The sequence below is a fragment of the Lytechinus pictus genome, unplaced genomic scaffold, assembly GCF_037042905.1.
Source record: "Lytechinus pictus isolate F3 Inbred unplaced genomic scaffold, Lp3.0 scaffold_19, whole genome shotgun sequence".
Lineage (NCBI taxonomy): Eukaryota > Metazoa > Echinodermata > Echinoidea > Temnopleuroida > Toxopneustidae > Lytechinus > Lytechinus pictus.
In genome coordinates, this window is record NW_026974140.1 from 7,071,567 (window position 1) to 7,083,035 (window position 11,469).

Below are 11,469 nucleotides of genomic sequence, written 5' to 3' on the forward strand. Positions count from 1 at the left end.
ATCTATTGTTCATGATCTATAATATATTATAAAATCTGCTATTTCGAATTCAAAGTACATTAACAAATTACATAGTTTGATTTATCAGAGTAATACGGAATTGATGGGATAAGAGCTACGATCAGACAAACTGCAACAAAACTACTTACCGGCTAAACACGCTAACATGCATAGAATAATCCCCGCCGACGCCATTTCTGTTGATTTCTGTTCCTTTGCACTCTCTTTCCCGCAGAAGACTTTGTATCATCAAATTCCACTTTCTCACAAAAATAGTAAAACTCGTTCTTTGTAGATTCCCAGATGTGATGAATGTCAAGTAGAAATTAATTCAATAAAAAAAAATTCGTGATAACAGTTGTTAGAAAGTTGGAGTTTTGTGTATAACCTAAATTGCTGGATGCATGCTAAGCTGACAAATTTTCGACTCGAACTCGTAGCGATCGATCATTTTTACTTTGGTTGTCAGCGCGTGCCTAGTTAGTAAGTGCGCATGCGTGTATCATTGAACAGCAAAATGGTAGAAGTACTCGACTTGAAGAATGAGGGAATACATTGTCGGGTGTGTACTTTACAAAATCGATATTATTAGATGTAACGTACAAGGGGATTGGAATGTATTATGCCCAAGATTATTTAATTCAAGCGTACAAGGGCGTAGGATTTTTTTACACGTGACTAATCTTATGATACAATAAGATTAGATAACACGAAAATAAATCCAATAAACCAAAAAATTTAAAACGACGTAATGAAATAGGGTGAGCTATAGTGACGGTTAGCTAGTTTCCCACTGAATAATGAAATAAACTTGAAAATTTCCATTGCCTTCTTTTATTGTATCTGGGATACATATTTCTATGCAATGTTTATTTGAATGTGTCATTTATTTAGTAGAACACCCACTGTAAAGGGAATAATACAATTAATCTTACATTAATTGGTTGATTGATTGACAAAGCAGAATATGAATAGCAGAAATGAAAAAAAAAACTGGAAAGCATTGTTTTTTTTGTGAGTACCTTGCATTAAAATAACTGATTAAAATATATGAAATGCAAATTATAATTAATGTACCATAGAATATTCAATGATACTAATGGAGTTAGCTTTAAGCTTTTATGCTTATACACTATATGCGAAAGGTGTCAATCTGAACTCTATGAGAACGGATTTCAATCTACAGTAAACTTTATTCGGTTTCTGGTTAGGACCCCCCCCCCCCCCCCATATCCCACCATTGTAATTCGTTTAAATAGCATAAGTACATACTTTTTGGGGGCTCTTTTACTGACCAGTGGCCCACCTTTCTATTCTCCCAGTCCCAGACGGATAATCCTGTAACCTCATCTTAAGAATAACCAAAGTGTCAGTGATTTAATCGCGACGCCCTGTTTGTACTCATTCCCCAATCATCACTAGATTCTTATCCTTGGTATCATTATCGAAGAAATCTGTCGCCCTCCCCCGTGTAATTTTGTTTACTTTCAATTTCAGCACACATTCAAACGACATCAGACACAAGTATATTTACTGAAAGGGACCACGCACGGGTGACTACACACGATCGATTATTAGTCATGTAGGATGGATAAGGGGAGGTTTAAAATCAATACAGGTGCAGATTAAGAACCATACATATGATTTAACAGCTTGCCCTGTTTATTGACTGATTTTCTGAGTAAAATTGACGTTCCTATATATATATACATAATATAAGAGGCCCAGTAAAGTCACCATATACCACAAAGTGATGAATGGGTGTGTATAGAAATTCTCATCTAGGTGAGTGGAGGCAATGGTCATGAGGGTGTTACGCACTGAACTGGTTCAGTTCAGTGGTGTTACGTAACAAAATGAATATAGTTAATTGATCACCGTAGAGGGCCATGCAGATGTAGGTATTGAAATATTTTAAATAGAATTTTCATTTCTAACAATGTCTCAGGAATGTCAGAATCTTCTAGTATATCCTTTGTTCATTGAACATTGAAACGATCTGCCGGGCGGGGGTTGATGTTTCGCATGGACATTCCTAACACCTTCGGTCCATGTGTCGTACTTGTGATTAATCTAAATAAATACCAATTTTTATTCAAATGGTTCATGTTTTTGTTTAATACATTGCGGGATTAAGATATGAGGTTTGCAATATACAATTTATGTCCATAGAAATATATATTACTCTTTATTATTTTAATATCATTTTATCATTTACGACAATTATTGTTGGTGAAGCTAAAAGGTATTAATGTCATTTTGCATTACGCCTATTTTGATTAAAAGCGACATACAAAGAAGAGCGAATTTAGTTGTGGTTTAATAGAAACCAACTGATATTACAACTATAGTTCACAACAAATATGCTGGAAAAGAGTGCATTTTCCTCTTATTGAAGAAGTTATGTCGTTTTATTGTCGGTTTTAACGAAATATTTAAATATCTAAGTATGTATTGAGTAATGACAGCATTACTCATGCAAAAAACTATCACAAATGCAGCCAGCAATGGGTTTTAAAATCGAATTGTTCAAATCATGTTGGGCATGTTATTGTGTGGCATATATGGTGATATTAAATGGACTCAATTCAGCGTGTTTAAAGCAATAAGTTGTTGCAATGATTCCGTTTGTCATCTGATGAAATAAAAATAAACATCGTAGTTATTACCAAAAAATGGCGACAACCATGTTACCATGATCTAATATAAAATTCCACACTATCATCATGACTAAATCATGATGCTGGTGATGATGATGATGGTGGTGGTGGTGGCGGTGTTGATAATGATGATGACGATGATGACGACGATGATGATGATGATGATGATGATGATCGCGGTGATAGTGGTGGAGGTGATGATGATGATGATGATGGTGATGATGATCATGGTGGTGGTGGTGTTGGTGGTGATGGTTGTTGTTGTGGTGGTGGTGATGATGACGACGAGGATGATGATGATGATGATGATGAAGATGAAAATGATAATGAGGAGGGGGATAAAGATGGAAATAATTATAATGACAATATAATAGTGATAATATTTATGATAAAAATAATAATCATAATAATGATGATGATATTAATAATCATAATTATCATACTACTAATACTATAGTAACAATGATAATGATAGTAATGTTGCTGATGAAGACACTATTTAAAATAACAAATTTAAATTTACAATTAAAGTATGATTTTGAACATGGTAAAAATCATATTTTTGCACATGTATCATAACTTTAACCCTTTTTTCTATCTTGTATACACATCCCCTAAACCAAGAACCCTCCTCCTCCCTCCTTAGTCTGCTGTGCAAACCCTTCACTCCAGATAAGGGTCTGAATGTGCAGCCTACTCATGCCTTGTGTACTGAATGACCTCTCGCCTGAATTGAAACAGCAAGTTTTGTATGTGCTAGTCTTTGCGTGGAGACACACTTGTTGATCAAAGTTTCAATCAGGGTCTGTGCCTGCAGACTACTCACCCCCCTGCCACCTTGCAACACGCAAGGTAATCTTTACTTTAACAAAGAACAGAGACTACAAGATGTGCTAAAATTAGAGAAAATGTTTTAAGGTTTGATCGAGCAAACTGAAAGAAGTCAAATCATACAACAGTATACGGTATATTCGGGACCAATGAAATGCCCTACAAAGAAAAGAAATGTGTTCTACTTTGCTTTTCAATTTAGAAGGGCTGCGAAACCGGGGGAGGGGGCTTCACCCCACACACTTTTCAATAAACATGTAGAAAACGTAAAAATTACCATCTGAAAGTGTTCTCTCTTTTCTATGGTCAGCCTTCCCCCCCCCCCCCCCCCCGCGCACACTTCTTTTTTTTAAACATGTTTTTATTAAGGATTTCATTCAAATGGATTACATATTCTCAAGATAAATACAAAACAATTACAAATCTTCATTTTATATCAGCAAGAATATTCAAAAAATAAATATAAAAAATATAAAAAATAAAACCCACACCCTCACTCACCCTCTGTCACATGCACACACGGTTCCCGATATAGGACGAACTAACCTCATTACATAAGAAAGAAGAGAACGGTCTCAAAGTGAATTGTTAGAAATGGAAAATATCCGAGGAGCAAATATCATTTCTGAATAAAATAATATTCAAAACTTCAATGTGAAAGAGACACGTCGAAAATGAAATTTGTACGAAAAAATAATTGTACAAAGTAAAATAAAAGGGGTGTGATTCGGGTTGACCAGGTTCTTGCCCTTTTCGCTGATGCATTGTTATAGTCATACCGGTAATATATATATGTGTAAAGTTACACATGTACAACAGCTTTGGCAACTCTTTTATTTAAATATTGTAAAGAAATTGATGAAGAGAACAATGGTAGGCGTAGCTTAAATCAAGGTTCCCCAGAGCTATCTACCCTTTGGAAAAATTGGTGATGCCGAAAAAATGTCTCTGCCGGGAATCGAACCCGGGCCCCCAGCTTTGAACGCCGGTGCCTTAACCACTAGACCACAGCGACGGGTTAGTGGCTAGGGCGACCCCGATCCGTTTGACCGACAGATAGACAGATTTTCGACACTATACCAATTATAATTTCCTTTGTCGGGTGAAGGTGGGTTTCGAACAATATATATATATATATATATATATTAATAGTCTGAAAATCATAGATTTTGAAAGGAGCGGAGCTCTCAAACATGAAAGGTAAAATCACACTGCCCGTAATGTGACAAAAAAAGAAAATTCGGAGATTCGCCCGGGATTCGCCATTGTCATCTTGCAATCAAGGCAACGAATCTTTTACAGCGCGCTTCCTCCATCTTCAGCGCATTGATTTCTTTGAAAGGTGAGTGTCACAATCTGTATGCCCATGAGCAGACGTGTTTTCACGATTGTTTCAGAAACGGTTTTTGAATTTTCTTCTTTCTATTTTGTCACATCATGGGCACTGACGAAGAGTGTGACTTTACCTTAAATTTTTAGAGCTACGCTCCTTTTAAATCTACGATTTTTTATTTGACGGCATTTACAAAACCAATCGTGATTATTTTATTCCTGAGGGCCTTTACCGAAGCAGACTATTTCTATTTCTTTTATTGCTAAACCTCGACTGTTGGTGGTGAGGCACTTTTCATATTTTCCTGTTTTGGAACCGGAGATTCGCCATTGTCATCTTGCAGACACGGCAACACGTCTTTTTAGATGCGTCTTTTACATAGCGCTTCCTCCATCTTCAGCGCATTGATTTTCTTTCAATGAAAGTTGAGTTTCACAATCCGTATGCCCAGGGGCGTAGCTAGGACTTTTCCAGTGGGGGATGTGGAGGCCCCCATTGCCAACAAATATCGGTACCGATTACCGACATCCGGAGCTCATGTGTCATGCTAAATTTCCACATTCACATTTTCTTTCGTCATGCACAGGGGCAGGTCCAGCTTTTAATCATAGGGGGAGGGGCGAAAAATATTGTTATTCACATTTTCCCTATCGCGGCCGCCCACTGGCAAGTCTGAGTTTTTTTAGGGGTCAGTCCTAAGTAAATTTTTATTCTTAGAAACATATACATTTAGACCTGAAAATTGAGCATTTTGAGCATTCGTATCTAACTAGAGGATCCAGGCGAGCACGAAGCGCGAGCTGAAATTTTCGATATACTGGCCTGCAAAATGATGTGTTAAAGACATTTCGCAGTGATCCATAAACAGAATACATATCTCACCAGTCTCAGAATGCGAGCGCGAGCTGAATATGTTTATATTTCGACCTGAAAATTCTATTGTAGCCATGAAGAGGATATGTATATTAACCAAACAATTGATGCGAGCGCGAAGCACGAGCTGAAAATTTGGATTTCCGACCAGAAAACTAGACATTCCGGATATTTTATATGAATGATATGCCTATACAACTAAGCAATTCATGCAAGCTCGAGCTGAAACCTTAAATAAACTGATTTAAAAAAAAGGACATGTTAATGACTGTTTGCAGCCACTCATGAATAGAATACATTTCTCAATACAATACAAAAAATGAAACATTGAACCTGAAAACTGGACTGGTCAAGGACGTTTTTAATAAAGAACAAGGTAAACAAGCGCAAAGCGCGAGCAGATTTTTTTTTCTTCAGATTTTAAATCAGAACTAGAACAGGACATTCGAAGCAATGTTTCCATGATAAGGTTGGGCATAGAACTAAGCGACTGTTGTGAGTGCGAAGCGTGAGATGATTTTTTTTTAAATTTTACAACCTGAAAATCGGACATTTTAAACAGTTTTTGCAATCATGAATACGATGGGTATCTAATCTAATAAAGCGCTAACTGTTTTATTTTGAAGATTTTGACTTAAAATCGAATAGTCTATGCAGTTTTTGTAATCATGAACAGGAATGGTGTCAATAAATGGTACGAGCGCAAAGCGCGAGCTGAAAATCTATGATATTTTAACTTGAAAATTGAATATTTAACACGTTTTTACTCAAATTCAGAATGTGTAATTGAACAAGCTGTGTATCTCAATAAACATCATACTATCCAAAGCTGATAAATTTGGATAGTTTGACAGTTTTAATAGACATAATGCGAGCGCGAAGTGCGAGCTGAAATTTTTATATACTGACCAGAAAGGGAAATATTGTAAGCACTGTCCGATATGAAGGAAAACTGTGGATAGGATATCGATCTCACCAAATATATGATGCGAGCTGGAAAATCTTTTAGATTTAGACCTCAAACCGTGACCTTCTAATCACGGTCGGTAGCGAAGCTGACAACTTTTGATATTGTAATCACTGTCGGTTCAGAGAGCTCCCCACGTTCGCATTGCGGGAAAAATATACAATTTAACGATGAAAGTATGTAATTTGACATATATCGACAAATGTAAAAACCGAGCAAGAACAATTTTTTAGAGCAGTTCGAACAGTCTTTCGTGACCCGACAGTTTGTCATTTTCCAGACAGACCTCAGTCCAACAGTTCTGCGCTTGTGTACTTGACAATTTATCATATTTCCAACATCTCAGACTCCGCATTTTTAATTACATAATCAAAACCTTGTCTACCCTGTCCTCTTCTCTCTTGTTTTACTTTTATTTTTATTTTGTTTTCCTCTTCCTCTTTGCCTCCTTTCTTTCTTTCTCTCTCTCTCTCTCTTTCTTTCTTTCTTTCTACCTTTTTTCTTTGTTTCTTTTATTTCTTTTTTTCTTTTTTTCTTTCATCCTTTTTTTCTTTTTCTCTGTCTCTTCTTTCCCCTTTTCTTTCCTCTTTCTCCCTTCTTCCCCACCCCAGTTCTCGCCCCTTTTCTTTATTTTTTTCCCGACGGCAGTGCAGATTTGCCGACGATAGTAGTGTCGCACCACCCCCCCCCCCCCCCCCTAGCAACGGCCCTGCGTATGCCTTTGAACACACGTGTTTTCACGACTGTTTCAGAAACGGATTTTGAATTTTCTTTTCTTTTTCTTTTTGGTCACATCATGGGCACTGACGAAGAGTGTAACTTTACATTTCATTTTTGAGAGCTACGCTCCTTTTAAAATCTATGATTTTGTTTATTCTACGGCATTTACTAAACCAATTATCATTACATGCTAGAAAGCTGCAGAATATGAGTTATAATCATTTTTGGAAAGAAATTAGGTACATGAATAATAATAAATCACCCTCACCAACAAACATTGAAGGAGTCACAGGAGAGGTTGAACTATGTGAGTTATGGAGACAACACTTTAAAGATTTATTAAATTGTATTAGAGGTGAAATGATTTTAGTTAACGATGTTTCTTTTTACGATGACACGTATATGTTTCCTAGAAAGAAATTACATGTAAGGAGCTTGATGACAATAAGTCACGTTGATTAGATTATATAACTGCAGAGCATTTATAGTAAGCTATATAGCTCCAAGTTAGCTCTTTTACTTGATGTATGCTTTTCTGGGGTTTTGATTCATGGAATACTGACTGATAATATGCTATCTTTCATTTTAGTCCCTGTGTTGAAGTCAAAGCGGGTCGCATTTCTAGCAAATATAATTATAGACCAATTGCTTTAGCAAGTGTTATTTCTAAAGTATTGGAGAAGATAATTTTGTGTAGGTTAGAGAAATATTTATTAATTTGTGATAATCAGTTCGGCTTTGAAGCGAAGCACGGAACTGTTATGTGTATTTTTGCTTTAAAATAAATCATTGCAGCTATCGAAAAATAAATTCCTCTGTGTTTTTATGTTTTCTTGATGCCTTCAACATGTTCAAGGCATTTGATTGAGTCAAACTCTTCCCAAAATGTATGATAGGGGCATACCAAGTTATTTGATCAGAACATTGGTGTACGTATTGGTATATGGTAACCAAACTATGATGGTTAGATGGGGAAGTTGCCTATCCGACTTGTTTAATGTTGTTAATGATGTTCGACAAGGAGGTATATTGTCGCCATACCTTTTTTAACTTGTACATGGATGACCTATCTGTAAGATTAAACAATTGTAGTACTGGATATTTAGTTGGTCGTACCAAGTTTAATCACTTCATGTATGCTGACGATCTTGTATTGTTTAGTCCGTCTACCTATGGCCTGTACTCAAATTGGTATGCATAATGATATCAATATAATGCGAAGAAAAGTCATGCTATGTTTGTAACTTAAAGGTCATAATACTTTTAAAGTATTATGACCTTTAAGTTACAAACAATAAATTATTGTTTCCAGATTTCTATCTTTGTAAGGAGACCAGGTAACTTGGTCATATTTTTAAAGACGACTTGTGTGATGATAGAGATATTTTTAGACAGTGTCGCAAACTATTTGCACAAGGGCATATATACTGGGCAGGAAGTTCCATATGTGCTTTCACGGGTTGCATTATTTCGAGCATATCGTAGTCCGCTGTATACTGCACAATTGCGGTGCAGATATAAGAAGAGCAGTTTAAGGAAACTTGTTGTAGCTTATAACGATATGCTTTTTCGGTTACCCAGACACTCTAGTGCTAGTAGAATGTTTGCTGATGCCCATATACCTTAATGTTAAGCAGTTGTTAGAAACTTAACTTTTAAGTTTATTGAGAGAATTTATATTTCTGAAAATGCTATTGTAAGTATACATTGGTTAACCCATTGCAGAGCTGTACGAGGTATACATCAGAATTGTGGAAGCCTTAGTATAACAATTTAATGGCAGAGTCATGAGCCTTGATCTAATAAAATTGTTAAATCACGTTACTCATATTGCCATTTGTAAATGTTTCCATTGTACTTTAATACATCGCTGTAATTTTGTTATTTGTATTCATTGCTTCTTTCTAGTAATATTTTAGTATGATTAATACCTTGCTCTACTCTCTATACATAATCATCTGTTCTTTGTTTAGTTTAGTTATATCTCTGTTTGTTTGTCTTGATGTATACTATATATACATATTATTTGTTGTAAGTGTGTGTGTATGTATTATAAAAGCTTTTTAGCTTGATTATTCCAAAAGTAATTTAGAGTCTATGTATACACACATGTTCGTAAAATAGCCTTAAAAACGGACATACTGAAGCTTTTCGCCATTCACTCATCGGAGTAAAATCGCATGAATGAAAAGCTTCAGAATGCCCGTTTTAAGGCCATTTTACGATTTGCGGTACCAAACACTTATCTATACACATTTCTTTGACAATTTATATTCACAAAGGAAATAGTAATACCGAACATAATCTTCTAGTAATATACGAAAACTCATCATAAATATAGGTAAATCTCAAGTTGAAGATGATTTTTTTTCTTCATTTACATGATTAAATCAAAATAACTTGAGGAAGATATGATAAAAAAAAACATAACATAAAAACAAATCACACACTCAGCCATGCTTCACACCCCCCCCCCCCCATTAAAGAACGTATAAAAAGAAGAAGAAAGAAGGAAAGAAATGGGGGGCAAAAAAAAGTGACTTATTTCATCGGTTGGTCTGGAGTTGATTGGTTTTATCGGTGCTGCTATAGCATAACAGATTGTCTCGGAGTCACACCCTATCGATCAACATTGATTTGAAAATTGAAGTGACCAGATGATTATGAACTAGGTGTGATTACAAAGCTCTAAAAGCTCCAATCGCGTCTGTCCAGTTTGCCGAAATTTCTGTACTCGATTAAGGGTGAGTTTCTGAAAGCTAATGGCGAATGGAAATATCCGATATATCACCTTATGTTCATTTTAAGTCCCACCCTTAATGAAAACAATAGATTTATAATGAGAGTACACACCCCTCTCAAATGATAAAACATGAGTGGGTCTCATTTTACCATAACTCAGTAATATCATCAGATTCAACTTTTTTTTGGGGGGGGGGGTTCCAAGCGCTTGTCTGCAAACTTCGTTAAAAAAAGCTTAATACTTCGTCTTAGCGCTGTGCTTTAATATTTTTGTTTTTTAATCATATCACAATGATGTTATCATTTTAAGTAAACCTTGATACAAGTCCAACAAAATGATATACAGAACGAAATATCAGGTTGTTAACGCATCCACAGTCCGGCCTATGCATGTTAATACTTGATTTCTTATTCAGAGTTATATTACTTCCGCCGATCATATCTCTTTGACGGTGGTTTATATAAGATTAGATATGGTTGCTTTGTGCATAGACTCTTGTCGATGATTATGGCTAATGCCCGGCAAATGAGAGAGATAGAATCCAGATTCATTATAACACGAAGCTTTTATTTTTGATCGATAGTTGTTTAGAAAAAATAACGAAATCTTTGAGAGCTTTAATAGCATCAGCAGCACCAGCTGTCAGCTGAGTGGTATTGATTAAATTACTAGTTGTTTAAATTTGCTCATTAATGTTTCTCGGGAGTTGGGTCCCTTTCTCGAGGTCATTAAAAAGTTCGACTATAAACAATTAAAGTCAGGATTGCAGACTACTTATCATTCTGAAACCATGGGCATAAGATGATCACCGAGTGATGAATGTGTAATATTTTGAGTTTGCGACGCCACACACTAGCTGTTCACCATATAAAATAAATTATAAAAAATACACAGAAAACTTATTGACTCGTAGGGGGGGGGGCAAAATAACCGTTAATCCAATCATTGCCCCTCCCCTTTTGACGAATGTAATCTGTAGTCTTTTTGTTTAATTGTTCTATGTACTGTGTTAGTTTTTCGTTAATTCATCCGTTTATTCCTTTATCAATTTAGCCATTCATTAATTCATTTATATAAAATCTTATCAACTCGCCCAAATCTTGTTAGTTTAGTGTTTTCTCAACTAAAACTGTAAAATATATATTTTTTTTAATTCTCATGTGATCACACTCATTCTTATCTCTCTTCCCTAAAACCAAATACGATGCGTGTCAACAATATGATACATACCATTCTGGGAAATTCATACCATATCTGTGCATATTATGTGATCGGTTTTAAGTATGCGAATATGATTGATTACGTAACAATCGATGAAACCCCTCTGGCTAATTGAGCAACC